Source organism: Esox lucius, chromosome 14 (assembly GCF_011004845.1).
Source record: "Esox lucius isolate fEsoLuc1 chromosome 14, fEsoLuc1.pri, whole genome shotgun sequence".
NCBI lineage: Eukaryota > Metazoa > Chordata > Actinopteri > Esociformes > Esocidae > Esox > Esox lucius.
In genome coordinates this window covers 4,269,902-4,290,439 of record NC_047582.1, presented here as the reverse complement: position 1 = coordinate 4,290,439, position 20,538 = coordinate 4,269,902, and the positions used below count along the sequence as shown (strand labels likewise).

The 20,538-nt window shown below is 41.9% G+C and overlaps 1 protein-coding gene across 1 annotated transcript in view; it reads right to left on the bottom strand.

The window, feature by feature from the left end:
- The window catches only part of ctif (CBP80/20-dependent translation initiation factor), a 133,267-nt gene that overhangs the window by 49,803 nt on the left and 62,926 nt on the right, over window positions 1-20,538 (bottom strand).

The window sequence follows — 20,538 nt, the reverse complement described above, 5'->3', positions numbered from 1 at the left end:
TTAAAAGCTCTTGCTGAAAAAGCTGGGGTGTAATGGCACACATATTTGTGTCGGGACGGGAGACCTCGATTCAGCGGGCGCTGTGACAAAGACTGAATAAATCCAAACACATTTTCATAATAAAAATCAAAAAGGCATACAGTCTGTGACTTTTTACAAAGGAAAAAAGGATATTCCTTCAAAAAAACTAGAATCTACTTTGGCCCTTGCCAACAGAGTGAAGTTGTCAGCACAGGTTCTAAAAGCACATCATGCCACAAACTAAGTAAATCTCTCAAGACCTCAGGGCGAAAAGGTTGTTGATGTCTGGAAAGGGTTACAAAGCTATTTCAAAGGCTCTAGGGCCAAATGGAGACAGTTTGGGACAGAAGTGAGTCTTCCCACGAGAGCCTGTCCTGCCAAGCGGTCTTCAAGAGCAAAGGCGTAAAATCGCCAAAGACATCACAAAAAACCATAGAACAACAGCCAGGAACCTGCAGGCCTGACTAGCCACAGCTAAGGTCATGAAGCATCAGGGCCTGGAGGCCATGCCCTTATTGAAGGAACCAAGATTTCTGCTCTTTATTAGACAGTTCTACAGGAGAAGCACAGCTGGGTAATTCTGCAAGACTAGTAATAGTACACTTATTCGTAATACAATACAATACAAGGGGACTCTTTACTGTTCACAAGCGGACCCAAATTAATACAATAATAAAAAATACCAATAAATAACGAGACGATTTTGAATGCCTCTTAAATAAGTCTGATTGATCTAGGCAGAGTGGTTCTCAACTTTTTTGGGCCAGCGCCCCCCCTATCCATTATCCAGGTCCCTTACCGCCCACATCAAATAAGATGTAGGCTAATTGCCCTGATTATTCATGACTATTATTATTATGATTGTTATGATTATTATTGTTACTATTGTTATCATCAAAAAAGCACAACATTTAATGACAAACAACAGATGTATTAGTGTCCCAGGAAAACAAACAGCAGCCAATCAGAAACAGATTGCAATTTAACATTCAAATCTTAATTAAACAACAGCCAATCAGAAATGCCGAAGAATAATAATTCTTATGAATTGTTCCAATGGAAATCAAGTTGGCACTTATCAAGGGGTAAAAGAGAAAGGAACTTTCAAAGGAAATAAGTTAAAAACTTTTGAAAGGTAGTGAGAGCCCTGCGCCTGGTTGTATTGCAGTCGTCAACAAAGCCACTTGTGTTGAATAGTGTTTTAATGTGTGTCTGGATGCAGGACTCTAAGTTGCTTTCAGGGTAAGTTCAACAGTGGAATATCCCTCTAGTAAATGTGTAACCACTGCGATAACAAGGTGTTCACAGTGTATCCCTCAGAAAAACGCTTTTAAGAGAAATAAACCCTTCTACGGGTAATACCAAAAATGAGAGCATCCATTTTCCAGAGTATACACAGTAAATGCCATATGGGCACAATTTGGTAGATGATACTCTGACGTCCCGTTCCCATGAAGGCAGCACAGAGCTGCACCACAAGAAGCTGACAGAAACACTGAAGAGAAGAAGACCTACGATACACCTTCTCGTCCAGTTGCAGTGTTGTAAACCGGCAGGTTTTAATGTTGCAGACCACAGTATTTTTGCAAGTAGTTGAAACTTTAAACTCGTACTGTTGTGAATCTCGCCTTAAACCAAATTCCCCCTAAGGGCACCTCAACGCCCCCCTTTCCAAAATACTGCTTCCAGCGCCCTCCGTCGTCCTCTGAACGCCCCCTGGGGGGCGGTACCGCCCCATTGATAAACACTGATCTAGGGGAAAAAAGGCTATTATTGAGCATTATAAAAAAGCCTATTTTGTTAAAGAAGATTATTTGCAAATAACGCAATGATGCTTTCTGATTTGTTGTTGTTCTTGAGCGGAACTTGAGGAGGAACGGTTAGTTAGACAATTGTGAATGGTGGAAATGATAACCAATATTGTAGAATCCTCCAGCTATGTTAAAATCTTCAGTTTGGCAGCATACTGGCATTCCAGTATTCAAGTAGGTTGTACAGCAACGGACAGAGAGAATATCCCCACTGCTCTGGTGAAAGCATATGCAGCTCCTAACACCTCAAGCATGTTGATACATCTATACTAACATCACGCCAGTGTCAAAATCCACAGGGCAACACGGAAACAGAGCAAAACAACACAACACTGTGTTCCTAAAGCACTTCAAGCTGCGGTCTCATCCTGCTAAAGAAATTGCAAGGTTTCGGCACCTTCTGCAGTGTTTGAGCCACGTTACAAGTCCCCCTCTAAACCAATTTCAGCAAACAGGTATTAACCACACTGAGATTTTAAAACACTGTTCATGCCATGTTGACATATTGAACTTTATTTTAGATTGTGCTCTCATCAGGCATTATGTATTCTTCCTGCATTAGTGTTGCATCTTTTGCTAAAAAAACAACTGTTGCAAATGCATTTTTACCTTGACTCTCAAAGCGCAATATGTACAGTTGGATATCATTAAGGAAGAATTTTATTTGAAACACAAAAGCAAGTATACACCAGAACCGTTGAAGAACAGGAAATGTAAAGTTTTGGAATGGCATTTGTCAATGTCCAGAGATAAACCCTCCGGAGATGTTGTGGCAGGAACTGAAATGGGCATTTCATTAACATAACCCCACATGTCGTCGTTTTATCAATAACTATGGTAAGCATTTGGTTGCAAAAAGTGGATTGACCAGTTAGAGTATAAGCATGTGACCTTTTCCACAGTGGGTCACTGGGTGTGGCATAACTCAAATAACTGACATTTGTATCTGATTGTCTTACTGGTTCACTCAGAGTACCTTTTAAGGGGTATGAGCACCTTGTGGACAGTTGTTCAAACCACATTGTCCTGTGTAGCTCAGTAGATGGGGACTCTGAACCCACAGCACTTGGCCTATGGCTTCAGCTGGAAAATGAAGGCCCTGCATTTCTGCATGTTGCTCTGAATGTGTCTGACTTCAATGTAAATGAAACTGCTGAACTTAACAGTTGCCTCCATTACAACTAACAAACAGCAGCATCTCTATATAGGAAAGCCGAAGCAAATGCAGTGTTGCGTTTACTTGACAGCGATAGCCCATCATGTTACACTTGCGGTGGACACGAGAAGTAGCCTAGCGTGCTGGAGACACAAACCCTTCTAGTCACAAGTGTGCATCTTGCACTGAGGTAGACAGGGTCAGGGTGCATTTTGGGGAATTGTAAATTTACCATGAATAGACCCTCCAATTGCTAGTAATGACTAGTGGGAAACGTTTCTATCATCATGAGCTCCCACTTCACACGAATGACTACAGTTACTAAGGAAAGGACATCTATAGCAGTACTGCTGGCAGTTCAACGCAACAAAACATTTATAGAAAGCAATCTATTGTTGTTGTTATTTCCTTAAGCTCTTTAATTTGATTTACAAACACAACCGCCGTGGACCTACATTCAGTTTGTGGTTGAAAGAGCTTGTTGGCCATTAGCCAATCTGCAATTCACAATATGTTCAAAACACATGAATGCCACTAGGATTGACGACATCCCAACTGGTTACTTTCCACCTCTCACATGGTTATGAACACAGCTTTGGGGTAGAAACCTGAGGCCCAGTAAATGGTCTGTCACAACAAACAATGGCAGGAGCATTGTGAATGCTTGATTGTGAAAGACATGTAATTTTAAAGATGTACCTAAAAAGAACCCTAACTGCGACCCAAAATCTGCTGAACCGTAGGGTTCTATAAACTTTTTCACTCCCTAATGTATACACAACAGAACTATGCAGAAAATGTATTGTGCGAGGGGGCGTGGGATATGACTGAAACCATGCACGGCAGACCCAGTTGCTCTGTCATATTAACCATAAACCACAAACGCAAGAGGGACATTATTGCAATAGGAAACCGATTTTCCAATTGCACATTAGGAAGTGTTAATTCTTTCAGAAACGTGGCGTGCGGGCAGCATTCAGGGTTTGAACTGCTCGTTGTTTAAGTTAAAACAAAACTTAATTTGTTTTGATGCAAGAGTCTAACATTGCTATGACATTGTTTTGCAAAGACTGATAAGGATTTTTTCAGTAGTTACGTCTAACTCGGGAACCTTACTGCTGCTATCCCTGCATTTAAGTTGCAGGTGCCACCTTGCACCTTCAATTTGCCTTCATTGCCTTCATTTCTGGAAACTCTACCATGCAGCTCATTTTTGTTCAAATATCGTCGTATTGTGCTCCTTGAAACAACCACACCGTCTTTTTCCAGAGCAGCCTGTATTTCTCCTGAAGTTAACTGTGTTTTTTTGTATCCCGAACAATTCTGGCAGTTTTGGCTGAAATCTTTCTTGGTCTACCTGACCTTGGCTTGGTATCAAGAGATCCCTGAATCTTCCACTTCTTAATAAGTGATTGAACAGTGCTGACTGGCATTTGCCAGGCTTTGGATATTTTTTTATATCCTTTCCCATCTTTATAAAGTTCCATTACCTTGTTACGCATGTCTTTTGACAGTCATTTTCTGCTCCCCATGGCTCAGTACATAGCCTGCTCAGTGCATCGACGTGAGAGCTAACTCATTGACTATTTATAAACACACTAATTGCAGTTTAAAAAGCCACTGGTGTGGGAAAACCACGTTTAAGTGCCATTTTCACCGGTGTGTGTCACCTTGTGTGTCTGTAACAATGTCAAACATTAAGGGTATGTAAACTTTGGACAGGACCAGTTGGGTGATTTCTGTAGTCATGATTTAAAAAGGAGCCAAATAACTATGTGATAAAAAATGGCTTATCATGATCACTATCCTTAAATATGATCAGTCATATTTTCAGAATCAAAGCCAAAATGTCACAATTTCTGCCAGGGTATGAGCACAACTGTATAACATACACCGATCAGCCATAACATTACAACAACTGACAGGTGAATTTAATAACACTGATAATCTCTTTATCATGGCATCTGTCAGTGGGTGGGATATATTAGGCAGCAAGTGAACATTCTGTCCTCAAAGTTTTTCTGAGAAGTAGGAAAATGGGCAAGCGTAAGGATCAGAGCGACTTTAACAAGGGCCAAATTGTGATGGCTAGACGATTGGGTCAGAGCATCTTCAAAACTGAAGCCCTGTTGTGGTGTTCACAGTCTGCAGTGGTCAGTACCTATCAAAAGAGATCCAAGGAAGGAAAAGCGGTGAACCAGTGACAGGATCATGGGCGGTCAAGGCTCACTGATGCACGTGGGGAGTGAAGGCTAGCCCGTGTGGTCCAATCCAACAGACGAGCTACTGTAAAGTTAATGCTGGTACTGATAGAAATGTGTCAGAACACAGTGAATCACACTTTGCAGCGAACGGGCTGCGTAGCCGCAGACCAGTCAGGCTGGCCATGCTGACCCCTGTCCACTGCCAAAAGCGCCTACAATGGGCATGTGATAAATCACGTTTCCTTTACATCATATGGATGGCAGGGTGCGTGTGCATCCCTTATCTGGAGAACACATGGCACCAAGATGCACTCTGGGAAGGAGGCAACCCGGCAGAGGCAGTGTGATGCTTTGGGCCATGTTCTGCTGGGAAATCTTGGGTCCTCCCATTCATGTGGATGTTACTTTGACACGTACCACCTACCTAAGCATGGCTGCAGACCATGTGCACCCTTTCATGGCAATGGTATTCCCTGATGGTATTGGCCTTTTTCAACAGGATAATACACCCTGCCACAAAGCAAAAATGGTTCAGGAATGGTTTGAGGAACACAACAACGAACCAATCGAGCACCTGGGGATGTGCTGGACACAACAGGTCCGATCCATGGAGGCCCCACCTCACAACATACAAGACTTAGAGGATCTGCTGCTAACGTCTTGGTGCCATAAACCACAGCACACCTTCAGAGGTCTAGTGGAGTATAAGTTTTGTTCAACTTGTTCAATGACAATAAAGTTGATTCTAATCTAAAAGCAAAAGAAAGGGTGAGGGACATTCTGGGGTGAGGAAGACATGCATAGCTAAGTTATTACCCCCACGTCAGATTCACAGCCCTCGTTCTCCCATCACTCACCAGTAGTGTGACAACGCAGGCACGTAAAGAACACACAGAACTCCCAGAGCCTCAGCACTCCAGATCCGGGCCTTTTGTTCAGTCACAAACCTGGGTTCAAACACGATTTAAAAAAACAAAATATACACTCAACTAAAGGATTATTAGGAACACCTGTTCAATTTCTCATTAATGCAATTATCAAATCAACCAATCACATGGCAGTTGCTTCAATGCATTTAGGGGTGTGGTCCTTGTCAAGACAATCTCCTGAACTCCAAACTGAATGTCAAAATGGGAAAGAAAGGTGATTTAAGCAATTTTGAGCGTGGCATGGTTGTTGGTGCCAGACGGGCCTGTCTGAGTATTTCACAATCTGCTCAGTTACTGGGATTTTCACGCACAACCATTTCTAGGGTTTACAAAGAATGGTGTGAAAAGGGAAAAACATCCAGTATGCGGCAGTCCTGTGGGCGAAAATGCCTTGTTGATGCTAGAGGTCAAAGGAGAATGGGCCGACTGATTCAAGCTGATAGAAGAGCAACTTTGACTGAAATAACCACTTGTTACAACCGAGGTATGCAGCAAAGCATTTGTGAAGCCACAACACGCACAACCTTGAGGCGGATAGGCTACAACAGCAGAAGACCCCACCGGGTTCCACTCATCTCCACTACAAATAGGAAAAAGAGGCTACAATTTGCACAAGCTCATCAAAATTGGACAGTCAGAATGTGGCGTAAACAGAATGAGAACATGGATCCATCATGCCTTGTTACCACTGTGCAGGCTGCTGGTGGTGGTGTAATGGTGTGGGGGATGTTTTCTTGGCACACTTTAGGCCCCTTAGTGCCAATTGGGCATGGTTTAAATGCCACGGCCTACCTGAGCATTGTTTCTGACCATGTCCATCCCTTTATGACCACCACGTACCCATCCTCTGATGGCTACTTCCAGCAGGATAATGCACCATGTCACAAAGCTCGAATCATTTCAAATTGGTTTCTTAAACATGACAATGAGTTCACTGTACTGAAATGGCCCCCACAGTCACCAGATCTCAACCCAATAGAGCATCTTTGGGATGTGGTGGAACGGGAGCTTTGTGCCCTGGATGTGCATCCCACAAATCTCCATCAACTGCAAGATGCTATCCTATCAATATGGGCCAACATTTCTAAAGAATGCTTTCAGTACCTTGTTGAATCAATGCCACGTAGAATTAAGGCAGTTCTGAAGGCGAAAGGGAGTCAATCACAGTATTAGTATGGTGTTCCTAATAATCCTTTAGGTGAGTGTATATTTCTAGCATCTTCCATAGCTTCAACACAAGTGCCAGTGCACTTCTGAGACAATTCTGCTTGCTCTGTGACGTCAGGCTAGCTCAATCGTGTGTGTCAAACGTCTGTAGTGATCGCGATTTGTGCTTGAACCCCAGGTTTATTCAGCTCTGACCGCAGCTCATTCAGAAAGAAGTGAAATTTTCCAGAGCTCAGACCATGGGAGGGTGGGGTTCCCTTTTCCCAAGAAATCTCCTGCGAGGATGGCAATATGAAGCTGTCGGCACCACAGGGTTTGTACCTGGCCTAGCCAGGACACACCCACTGGGCCAAGCCATTTGCTTACACTGCAGCACCATGACAGCAACCCTTCAGGTGGGTCCAAACAGCCTGGGAGAGATTTTAACCATAAAAGTTTTTGTCGCGGTTCTAACTCCCACGCCCCCCGCTCTCAGTTTCTATTCTGGCGGGTGGTGGTCCTGGGTTCCAATTGGTGGAGGCTGACTGGATCCAGATGTGTGCCGAGGTGGGACTGTGCAGTATGGCATGACTAGTAATACGAACCTAACAGAGGAATAGGGGGCCCGGCCCGAAGAGCCCAGCTCTAGCCAAAGAGCTCTGCCCTGGGAAGTGACCAAGGAGGACGGAATGTAGGAGAAGGAGAAGTGAGAGCCACCGTTTCGGGACATGCAAAGTAAAGAGGCTGAGAGTCTTGCTAGCTCAAATGAAGGGGTCCAAAAACATAACATACCTCCTCCAGCCAGCCAACACAACACACCCATCCAGTTTATAACAATTAAAGAAAAACTGCAGATCCCTGATCCTGTGTCAGTTATTAAAGAGGTGTACATAAAAAGACATTCAGGTAGGAAAGCAGAGACGTCAGTGACAAACCTTTTATGGAAAATAAACAGTATTTACTTCCAATAATGTTAAAAAAACTATAAGCCTCCTTCATTTTAACTAGTAAAACAGAGAGATGAAGACAGAGAAACAGACCAATAAATAGGGAGATACAGAGAGAGAGGAAAAAAGGAGGGAAAGAAAGGGTGAGAGGGGAAGGGCAAGGAGAAGGTAAGAGAAAGTAGGAGGGACAACTAGACAGAGCAGCATGTCTAGCTACTGTAGTTTCCCCGGTAGGACATCATTAGCTGTAATCCTACTGTAGTTTCCTGTAGGATATCATTAGCTGTAATCCTGCTTCCAAATGGTTACCAGATGACTATCTCAACTCCAGTATACTTATGTAGTCATCAAAGCTGGGGGGAAAATGTAAATATTTAGAGAAACATTGGAGATTCGGTGCATGCATGGGAATCTGCTGTGACTCTTTCCATCATAACATCATTTTTTTAAAGTGCGGTAAACAAATAATGCCTTATTTAAATATGCTGAGACATGGACATCAGATGGTTTGTTTAGACGCCAAGTCCTGTCTTTATTCTAACAGACATGGGTGGGTTTTTGTTGGAATCATTACAGAGTGCCACCGGTAATTATTGGGACAGCAAGCATTTTTTCTTCTTTTGGCTCTGTACTCCAAAACTTTGTATTCCAAATCAAATATTATGAGATGTAATGGTTTTATTTCAGGGTATTTGTGAATTTAATAATGTCCAAATTAAGTACATGTATGTAACTGCTTGCTTATCATTTGCATGCATTTAATTACATGTAACACATTTCTCTGGAGGCCCAAGAGTTTTGCAATGTACTGTAATACAGAAACAAACAAAATATCATTATAAAAGATGGAAAGCACTGATGAGTTCAGGAATCACAAACAGCTTCTACAGTGGATGACCAAGGAACGCTCATCATAATGAAAAAAAAATGTATGTTTCTGCAAGATCGGGTATAAGTTTAGAGAAGGTAGATGTGGATATGTCAACCACTACCATGTGTAGAAAATTTTAACTAGTAAGCCTCAAGAACAAGATGGCCAGGTTGGCCACCCAAAAGTCTAAAAAGAACCTGCACAATTCTGGACAGATTAGTGATGGCCTGAGGAAAGTCTGGACAGAAATAGAATCTGTCCAAAATCAACAGCATACCACCACATCTATGAAAGACGGCTGAGGGGGTATTTAGGCATGTACGGCTGCCAACGGAGCCCAGAAAGGGTCTATGTTCACATTAAAACACATCATTATAATACAGTAACAAAAAATAATTTTGTCTAACAGGTAACCGTTAATCTTGAAGAAATGTAATTTGACATTTGAGAAATTTGAAGTGCTGGGCAAGTTAGACATAAAACACTTTGGAACACCCAAAAAGCTGTCTGCATCAGATAACCCGTACTTAAAGGTTACTTCCTAGAGGGACCGAAGGAAATTCAATGCTTTCTCAGCTTGAGTTTTTTAGCAAAAAAGTTAACTCTTCGATTTTTTTACAAGAAAAGTCCACCTTTAAATCATAGGCAAAAACTTAACCATGGGGCAGAAGCCTGTGGATGGAACACAGAAGTGAATACAAAAAATAAACATTTCTCAGTGGGCCTCTAGGGGAATAAAAAAGGTACATTTGGCACTTTATAAAAAACGAGTTGTCTCCCACCATTGTATAAGTTCACGTATAAGTTCACGGCCTGTTATGTTCAATGCTAACTGCTAGGTGAGTGCATATACTTTGAAGTATACCTTCTGTGTTAGCAGGGCAGGAGCACAATATTAAATAAAACTAGCTACCCACAAATACTTTTTTCCCCTTCTTGCTCCCCTTGCAACGCTTTACTCTGTTAATGTTATCAGCTGAACATTAGAGCAGTGCATTCACATCAGGCTACATTTGTACTAAAAAGATCTCAGCAAACCTGGCTGCTGTATGTGCATGTGTGAGTTCGTTCATTGCCATCTCCTGAAGCACAATAAGGTGACATGACATAAATGAAACAAGTATATACAGTTGTGCTCATAGGTTTGCATACCCTGGAAGAAATTGTGAAATTTTGGCATTGATTTTGAAAATATGACTGATCATGCAAAAAAATCTATTATTTAAGGATAGGCACAGGGAATCTTGTGAAAATTGACGGCCAGATGAATGCAGCATGTTAACAGAAAATACTTGCAATTAGCATTTTTCTGCACGAAAGCTGGAGATCTCAAACGTGCAGTTCATGCAAGACAACCAAAGACTTTGCATGACCTGGAGGCATTTTGCCAAGACGAATGGGCCGTTATACCACCTGCAAGAATTCGGGGCCTCATAGCCAACTATTACAAAAGACTGCACTCTGTCATTGACTAAAGGGGGTAATACACAGTATTAAGAACTAAGGGTATGCAGACTTTTGAACAGGGGTCAGTTCATTTTATTCTTTGTGGCCATGTTTTGTTTTACGATGGTGCCATTCTGTTGACCTACAGTTGAATGTGAATCCCATAAGAAAGAAAAGGCGTGTTTTGCCTGCTCACTCATGTTTTCTTTACAAATGGTACATATATTACCAATTCTCCAAGAGTACCCAAACACCAAGAGCACAACTGTAGCCTAAATAGCTTCATGTAAAGATTGAGGATCACATTGTGAAAAGGAACAGACAATGGCATAATTAGTAAAGTCATGGTATTTAGAATGCATGTTAGTGGACTTTCAGAAACATCCTGGTCAGAGTTCAGCATCCTCAAATGACGGTCCATGGAGGAAGGGCTGCCTGTCTGTATCATATTCATCATGAAAAAGTCAGTGACTTTCCATTTAACTTTTCACTTATTTCACCGTCAGCCATTATGACCTTTGAAATGAAAGGTGCGAGTGTCAGTGAAACTGTGCAGACAAAAGTGCTCACTTCAGCATATCAAGCTGTGCATTTGAGCTGGTGTTCAAAGCATTCAGATTCATTTGCAGCCCAAGATGATCAAGATTGACCCAGGACAATATTGGAATGTCCTTCCTCTCAAAGAATTTACTGAACGCCAAGCATCATGTCTGCAGAAAACCAGGCACTGCTCATCACCTGGCCAATACCACCCCTAGAGTGAAGCTTAGTGGTGGCAGCATAAAACCAGCTCCAGAGCCCTCAGGAGCTCAGACTGGGGCGAAGATTCACCTTCTAACAGAACAACAACTGTAACCACAGAACCAAGACAATGCAGGAGTGGCTTCGTAACACATCTGTGAATGTCCTCGAGTAACTCAGCCAGAGCCTGGACATGAACTCGATCAAACATCTCTAGAGACACCTGAAAATGAGACACTCCACAAATACAGATACCCATACCCAAGAAGACTTTGTGGAAGCACCTTTGGCAGGCAGTAATCGCTGCCAAAGGTGCTTCCACAAAGGACTGAGTAATGGGGGCTGAATATTCATGTAAATATATACAAATATTTGTAATTAATTTGCCAGTATTCATAGAAATTTGTTTTTATTTGGTCATTATGGACTCTGAAAAAAAAAGTGAAGGAATCTGAAAACTTTCTGAATGCACTGTATTTATTGTGTGTAATATGTGAAAAAAAACATATCAAGCCAAACACCTGTCAAGCCAATTGTTCCAATTCTTTGGTGTCCTTTAAAATGATGTAATTTTGACTCACTCCCTCACTCAGCGGTCTGGCAAACAGAATTAAAACCTTTAAAAAATGTCATCTCATAGTATGGATTTGAAATCCAAATTTTTGGAGTACAGGGCCAAAAGTTTAAAAAAAGCCAACTTGACCCCATAATTACATAGGGCACTATTTATATATGTAAACATTGCCAAAGTATGGTTTCCCTCCAGCCTCATTCCAAACAAACGTAATAGGAAAACAGAAACATATCAACTCACATAAATAAAAATAAAAACATTATTTAGGCTAATTAAAGTATCAGCTTCCAAAGAACATCCCTGACTGTTATAAGAGCAGAGGACCAAAAGCAGATTCAGGTCATAATTTTACACACAAAAAGATTAATGTAAATAGTTTATGGTAGAGTATGTACAAAAGGCAGTGCTTGGCCTAGCCTAATGTGGTCTCTTGAGCTAGATCGCGAGATCATATCAGACCTTAGACTAAGCAGCACAAAGAGAGCAGGAGAGTTAGAGTGAATCCTTGGATGTAAAGACCTGGCTGTGGGCTGTGTGTGTGTGTTTATGTGAATGCAGCAAGGTACTGTCACAAGGTAGCTCACGTGCAGCGCCACATTCCAGGGTCTTGGGCTCAGAGGTCAGCCTTGGACAGTACAACCCTGACAGCCTCTCAATTATCCGTGACCAATTCTGTGGTGAAGGAGAGCAGGCATAACGAGTTGTAACCTCCCAGATAGGGTTCTTAGAACTGTTGTGAATACAGTCATAAGAGATAAAACACAAGAGAAAAAAAAATTATTGACGTACACACATACACGACAAAATCCCGAATTCCTAGGAGGATCAATTATAGCCTATCTGCCTTCAGAAACTCCAGCCAGGAAAAGCAACTCCCGACATTCCTGTTGTGAACTCAAATTCAACTCTGGACTGCAAAGCCAGCTCCACTGCTCCCTTTCCAACACATTGTTCCCTTTTAATCAGGGACAACAGGCGTGTGCGATTAATTATTGGGGAGAACATTGAGGCAGTCGGCCTCGGGACCTCACAGGGTAAGAGTTAAACAACCCCAACCACCTCACACCCCCTGAAGCTGAGGGAGGGGTTTCGCGTCTTCCGCGTGGCCAGCCCACACGTCCTCTTCCTGTCACGTCTCTGCACATGACTGCGATGCGCAGCGGCGAGGTCACAATGGTGATGCTGGTGCTGGGGGGAGGTTGTCTGTCCGAGGTCACTTCCTGTAACCCCCGACTTTGTAATGATTCCACTAGATTAAGCTCCATTCACAAAGCACACTTCATTGTCCGCTCTGCATATTTATGCTTGTCTGGCGTGCTTCCAAAAGCAATAAATTAGGTGTAGAGAAAAAAATAAAAAATTGCAATAGACGCCATTACGACATATTATTTTAACTGAAATTCCCTTATTTTCAGCTGCCATCAGTCAGATTGCAGTCCAAAACAGTTGATATCCTCTACACAGGAAGGAAAATAGTTAGAAAAATTTATATACACACACACACACACACACACACACACAGCTCAGCTGTAACTTGGCTAAAATATCACAGGTGGACGGCCTTTTCGGACGCATGGAATTGGAGTCTAGAGAATGAATGAGAATGATAAAGAGGAAAGACAGAGAGTGAGGGAAACGAGACATACAGAAAGAGATAGAAAATAAAAAATTCAAATACAGTCCCATGTGGGTCAATGGGAAGATTATGGGTTGCGGGTTCATATCCCACAGGGGAGGCTGAATGAAAATGTATGCACTCACTACTGTAAGTCTCTCTGGATAAGACTATAAGAATCACATACATAGGTGGAGAGAGACATTTTACTTCACAATGGGGGTTTATGAGTGAAGCACACTTCTAAGTCCCCCAGACAAATGGATGGACAGACGGACAATTGGGGGATTGAAGGGAGGCAGCCAGGCCCCTTATGAGAAGATGAAGCCGTTAGCAGGCCTGAGGCGATCAAAGGGGAGAAGGTAAAGCACTCCAGTCCACTGACAGAAAAGAGCAAAGTCAGTCGGTCATTGAGTCAGTCAGTCAGCATTTGTAGGAGAGGACAGGTGTAAACAGGTTTTTCTCAGTAATGCTACAGAGTCCGGGAGAGCGCATATGGCTTGTTTACGGAGATGTATCAACAAGGACTCGGGACTACATTATTTTGTTGTGTACACTTGCAGATCTGGATAGCTCATGACGCAACCTTCCGCGGTACCACACGTTTTATAAAGCCCCCCCGGAGCTTTCCAAGTGTGAAGACAATTCTTTCAGAACTGTATCAAGTTTCTGTGAAAAAACCTGTGTGGTACGTCTCGAACATGCCGGTGTAAATTCAAACACTATGGAAATGATTATGGAAACCAAGATAAGTCTCTAGCGTTTTATTTTCACCCTCGTAATGTAAACCAGCCCATGGACAGAGAGAATTTGGGGAGGGTTGATTCCCAGCCACAGCCACTGGAAAGCGAGATGCTACTGGGAGGAAGGAAAGGAAACAAAGCCAGAGCCGTCAGATAACAGTCCGCTGGAAATTATTTTCAAATTCCCTGGCTGTGTTGTACCATTGAATGTTTGTGCGTGTGGCTCAGCAGCCAGCCAAGACGGCTAGGTTTGCTCTGCCAAGCAGCAAAAGCTATATTCCATTTGCACCTGCCACTTCTACCTCAGGGTAGGCGGCGGCCATTTTGCAATCTCTCTCTGCAGACTTTACTCTTTGGGGGACCTTTAATCACTTAACAGGGGACTGAGGGGAGTATGTGAGTGGTAAAACCTTTTATTGCAATTACTGCCCTGTCCATTATGTTTGCACTGAATTACTGTTGACAAAAAATGAAGTCATATCATCAATCAATAAACAATTGACATAGGGTAATGATGTGAAAATGTGCAAAGGGCTTGTCAAATCAAAAAGTGAATGTGAAATATAAATGAGCAAGCTCCCCAACAATTTTAATGTAGGATTTTTAAGGCTCTGGGTTACGAAGGCATTCAGCCAAATCAAACTTTTGACCTAGCCTCTTGTCAAAAGTAGTGCATTATACACAGAATAAGGGCACCATATGGCAAGCAGCTTCCCAGTATGGTAATCTTACTCTCAATCATATCCAACTGCCTACAACCCCTTCCTGGTCCTGCCTCAACACATGTCATGGGTACACTAAGGTCACGTTGTTGCTTGGCAACCGAAGCGCAGACGCCAAATAATTTGCCGCACTGCTCACTGCTGCAAGTTCTTCCTCCCAGAGGGCATCACTTGTTAACAAATGCATCCTTTTACATATTGACTTTTGATCCCTTGCAAGGCCCGTCTCAAGCCTTAGTAAGACCCAAGTCTTGAGATGCCTCAACATCTATTTACAGCGGTGAAAGTTTGGGAAGCTTTAAACATTTTCTGAATTTCTACATGGATTTGAGTTCGAATATGATTGGAACCTGTGTAGCTCAGCTCAAGTGGTAGAGCATGACACTTGCAGAGCCAGGGTTTTGGGTTTGATCCTACACTCAACATTTCAGCAGCGCTTCAGTTTCACTTTACCATAAATTGTTAACGTTACACAATCCCCTACCTTTTATCACAGAACATAATTGTTTCTTGTCGAGTTTACTTCATTTTAGATAGAGGTCACTATTTCACAAATTCTGAGAGTCCCAAACTGTAAATGTGACACACACAAGCGCATCCGCGAAGGAGAGAACATCCAACATCTTGATAGCCGTCATTAGCAAACCAACAACCATCTATTCAAATTCTATGTTCATCCATTCCAACTTAAAATAAATGTGTGCAAACATGCTTTTGCTGTTGATTTTGTGCAAACTGTTATGGAAGTTGTCGTGGTGTAGCTACATAATGTAGCGTCAGCGGGGTAGGAGGAGTGTGTGTCAGTATCTTTACTGACAGCAAAGTAGGAGGAGTGTGTGTCAGTATCTTTACTGACAGCAAAGTAGGAGGAGTGTGTGTCAGTATCTTTACTGACAGCAAAGTAGGAGGAGTGTGTGTCAGTATCTTTACTGACAGCAAAGTAGGAGGAGTGTGTGTCAGTATCTTTACTGACAGCAAAGTAGGAGGAGTGTGTGTCAGTATCTTTACTGACAGCAAAGTAGGAGGAGTGTGTGTCAGTATCTTTACTGACAGCAAAGTAGGTGGTGTGTGTGTCAGTATCTTTACTGACAGCAAAGTAGGAGGTGTGTGTGTCAGTATCTTTACTGACAGCAAAGTAGGAGGTGTGTGTGTCAGTATCTTTACTGACAGCAAAGTAGGAGGAGTGTGTGTCAGTATCTTTACTGACAGCAAAGAAGGAGGAGTGTGTGTCAGTATATTTACTGACAGCAAAGTAGGAGGTGTGTGTGTCAGTATCTTTACTGACAGCAAAGTAGGAGGAGTGTGTGTCAGTATCTTTACTGACAGCAAAGTAGGAGGTGTGTGTGTCAGTATCTTTACTGACAGCAAAGTAGGAGGAGTGTGTGTCAGTATCTTTACTGACAGCAAAGTAGGAGGTGTGTGTGTCAGTATCTTTACTGACAGCAAAGTAGGAGGTGTGTGTGTCAGTATCTTTACTGACAGCAAAGTAGGAGGTGTGTGTGTGTCAGTATCTTTACTGACAGCAAAGTAGGAGGTGTGTGTGTCAGTATCTTTACTGACAGCAAAGTAGGAGGTGTGTGTGTCCGTATCTTTACTGACAGCAAAATAAAAGGTGTGTGTGAATCTGAATCTTTGATTTTGTCATGTCATTAGTTACATGACAAAATTAGAATTCAACAGGATAACGAGCATTCCTCGGCGGTGGAAGTTCTTTGCCCAGCTTGTTGGAAACGTTGGACAATAACAATCCAAAGCATTATAAAGCGCCATAAACAAAGTATGATCATCATTAGTCCTTTAGTACAATAAGAAGAATGGAAAACAAGAAAAGCAGTTTTCCATTCTTCAGCTGAATTCTAAATGTTGTGTTTGTATGTCTTGTTTTTGCCGAAACCGAAATAAATAAAATGCATCACCAAAGCCCTCTGTCTGTGTATCTCAATGAAGACCCAGAAAAGCTTGTAAGCGACTACATGGTAAGTGGATGTTTGCAGATTCACTGACTGCACATATAAATTCTACTTAATATCAACACTATTTCAACAGTCACAGTACTGTATAACACTGTTGTGATGCATGTCAGAATTTTGATGGATTGATGTTTTTACAGGACAGGGACGATGTTGGCACCAAGCTGGCAGTTGAAAAGACGGTCATTGGGATATTCTTCATCATCAAAGAATAAAGATTTGGATGCCAGTGACCATCCCAAGGATGTGTGGATCACAATCTGTCTACCGCAGCGTTTCCCAATCCTTGTCTTCGGGACCCAAAGGGTGCACGTTTTTGTTTTTGCCCAAGCACTCACACAAAACGAATGAGTAATTTTGCATCTAATATATGAGTTGGTATTTAACATGATATGGTCATCAAAATTATGTGGATTTGAAAATACATTTTTAAATAAATTAAAAACAATCTCCCTAATTCAATAGTGACTGTGGAACAAATGCATTCAATGATATGGCTAAATGAACAGCACAAGTGTTTCAACATTATGTGCTGAATCAAGCTCACTTTATCAGGCAGGGTGGGGGAGGGCTATTTTCCATAGTGTCTTACTAAACCCCTGTCAGGACAACAACAGCTACTTATGGAAGGCAAAATAATGGAATGTAAAAAATGATTTATTTTGTTAATTGACAATCAAAATAATGTCGGTCTGACGATAACCTTTTTATAGAACCCTGTAAGCAAGGAACTAGTTGACCAACAAATATTGGGGATCGTAACTAGCCTGATGTTTTTATTCTAATATTTGTATTTATTCTATTGAATTTTTACATTTTTCTTTTTCTTTGTAAAGCACACCGAATTGCTTCGATTTATGAATGGTGCTATATGAATAAACTTACTTGCTTCAGAACTGTGTAATGTTTTGAATTTTTCACAAAAACGAAGTGAGAGTGCTCCAGAATTATAGGCAAATCATTAGTTAAATAATTATAAAATTATTATGGGCAAAGCATGTTAAAATCTCCCCTTTCAAAAACATTGTTCAACAACAATGTCTATCAAGCAGTGATTGATGCACTGTTTGCTGATACAGAACTATCAGTAAGATAACTGCCACCCGTGCCCACTCAGCGATAGCAAGGGGAGTTTTTGGCACTGTCATTGTCTGAGCAAGCCAAGGGAATGAATGGACAGCAGTCTAAAACGACATAGCCTTTGTGATTGTGCACAGGTAACATCTAGATTCTGGTGAGTCATGATGCTATCAACGGTGCTTCAGAATGTTCCTGGTACTGATAAAGTTAAATATAAATAAATAAAAAGGTGAAGTGAAACGTGATCAAATGAGACCAATTACGAAAAATGATCACTTGATAACTGACAAGGTGTCAATCCGACAAGGCGTCAATCTGACAAGGTGTCAATCGTAATGGCTAGAAAAGTTCATATTTCTCTGCAAGGTCACATAATGTATAATAATTGATTCAGGCTTGTGAGGTGCAGGTATTCACACTGCAGTATCAACAGGACATTTTAGCTTGTCTTGTCCATTTCAAACCCACTCAATGAGAAATGCACGTGGAACTAACTTGACACACCCCGACTGCGAACGGCCAGTGTTAGCCAACTGGGGCTAGCCAACTGGCATTGTCCACCTAGGCAGCCACAGAGCTTCACAGGGTTCTGTAACTCGGAATACAGACGTCCTTCCAAGTTTCCGCTCTGACTTCACAGCTCACATTATTTAATTAAGAGAAGTATTCTGGAGAGGAGAAGGCGGGCAGGCGAAGGGAGGTGGATGAGGAAGAGGAGAAGAATCGTGGCTCCAACCAAAACAGGAAACGCTGTGGAATGTCTTTTCACCACGGGCCAGGCGGGGCTCCGAACCCGGCTCTCTCTCTCTGTCTCGGTCCAAACCATGGATCAGCGGGGGGCGTGGACACACGCACGTGCACACACGCAAATAAAGCCATGTGTGCACAGACCCATACACACACGGATGGAAATTCAGAAACGTGCGCAGATGCAAACCCACAAAGTCTTACTGTGTGTGTGCGTGTGTGTGGAGGGGGGGCGGGGGGTGGATTACAATGCCTCAGATATATAAAAGCCTACTGCAGCCAAAACAAAGACTCCAAACCAGTATGACAGTCTTGCAAAACCGCCATCAACTAGCAGCACCAGCCAAGTTCTAGTTTAACCTAGGATCCCAGGCATGAACACAACGGACGAACTAGATATCGGTGAGAAAATGGGACAGAACTGGTGGTAACAGACACATGACAACACACCGGTTTTAAAGTCATTCTATTCCAGAAGGGTGGATTCAAAAGCCCTGCAATGCAGCCGACCAATCAGCTTCCTTCAATCAGCCCCAGTCCACCCAATCGGGGGGTGAGCCTACAGGTCAGATGAGTCAGATTAAGAGATTATATAAACATCTCAAATTCACTGCCTGTTCTTTCCATTTCAGTACATAACATTCAGACCGGCTGACTCTTTTGCAAAAAGAACTCAGAAAATACAAACTTACTAAGTAAGACAATGTGGGACTACTAACTGAAAGAATGCTAAAAAAATCTGTTGCTAATGTAAATCGCTCTGGTTAAGAACATATGCTAAATGACTGAAACAAAATATATTTTACTATTTTTTTTTTTTGAAAGACTGTGCTTGATTAGATTCCCAATGGTTTCTTACGTCACAGAAACAAGAAAACATTTTGAAAAGTGTATCAGGCTCCAGTCTAGTTCAATGTCTTATTATTCACAGCTAAGCCAGACGGGGACTGTGTGTTCTCTTTGTGTGTTCCGGCCAGTGGTTGCTGGTTGCATAAGAAGCCACTGGGTCGTTTATTTTCTTTATAAACCCTTTTGACTGCACTGCTGTTACTTAAACAAAACCTTCCGTATAAGGAACAGGGGGTCAGAAAGTTACTTTTTTTGAACTGAAGAAAATAGGTCCCCAAATTGCATGCACAACTTGTCCTAAGATTTCCTTGACTTAACTGGAAAAGATCAACATGCTCACATACTGTTACTTTAAGATCATTTACCCAAAAGCCTATCAAATCTGATTATTTTTCCTCATCTCGTAGCTTTAACCCTATTTCACAACATAATGTGTGATCCTTTATTTAGTTATCAATAAAAGGTACTAAAATGTGAACCAAAATCAACTTCCACAAGGTACCACAAAGATGTTTGGAGGCCCATACATTTTCACTTGGGAATATGGGGATCAACTAATTTTGACCTGGCAACATCCACCATCCATTGGAACCCAACTGAAACCAAATATTTAGATAATAACATTCCAACTCAAATTGATAATCATCAGCGGGTGGACGATTGGCCATCTTACTAGTAGTAATTGGACGTTTCAATTGAATGTAAATGTTAATTATATACCAGCTAAATTGAAGGGGTCCAAAGGGTGTTAATATAATTAAACATTTTTTATTTCAATCAGCCTGTATTCAGGGGTATGCTGTGTATCAGAACACAACAGAAAAACTGTATCAGAAAACAACAGAAAATGTCAAATAGCGTCCAAGCTACAATGCTGTACTTGTAAAATATAATTTGTTGAGAAAATTCTCTCTTTTCACTGGATTCATCATTTCAGTGATGAAGACATGGTTTACAAAATGTGCC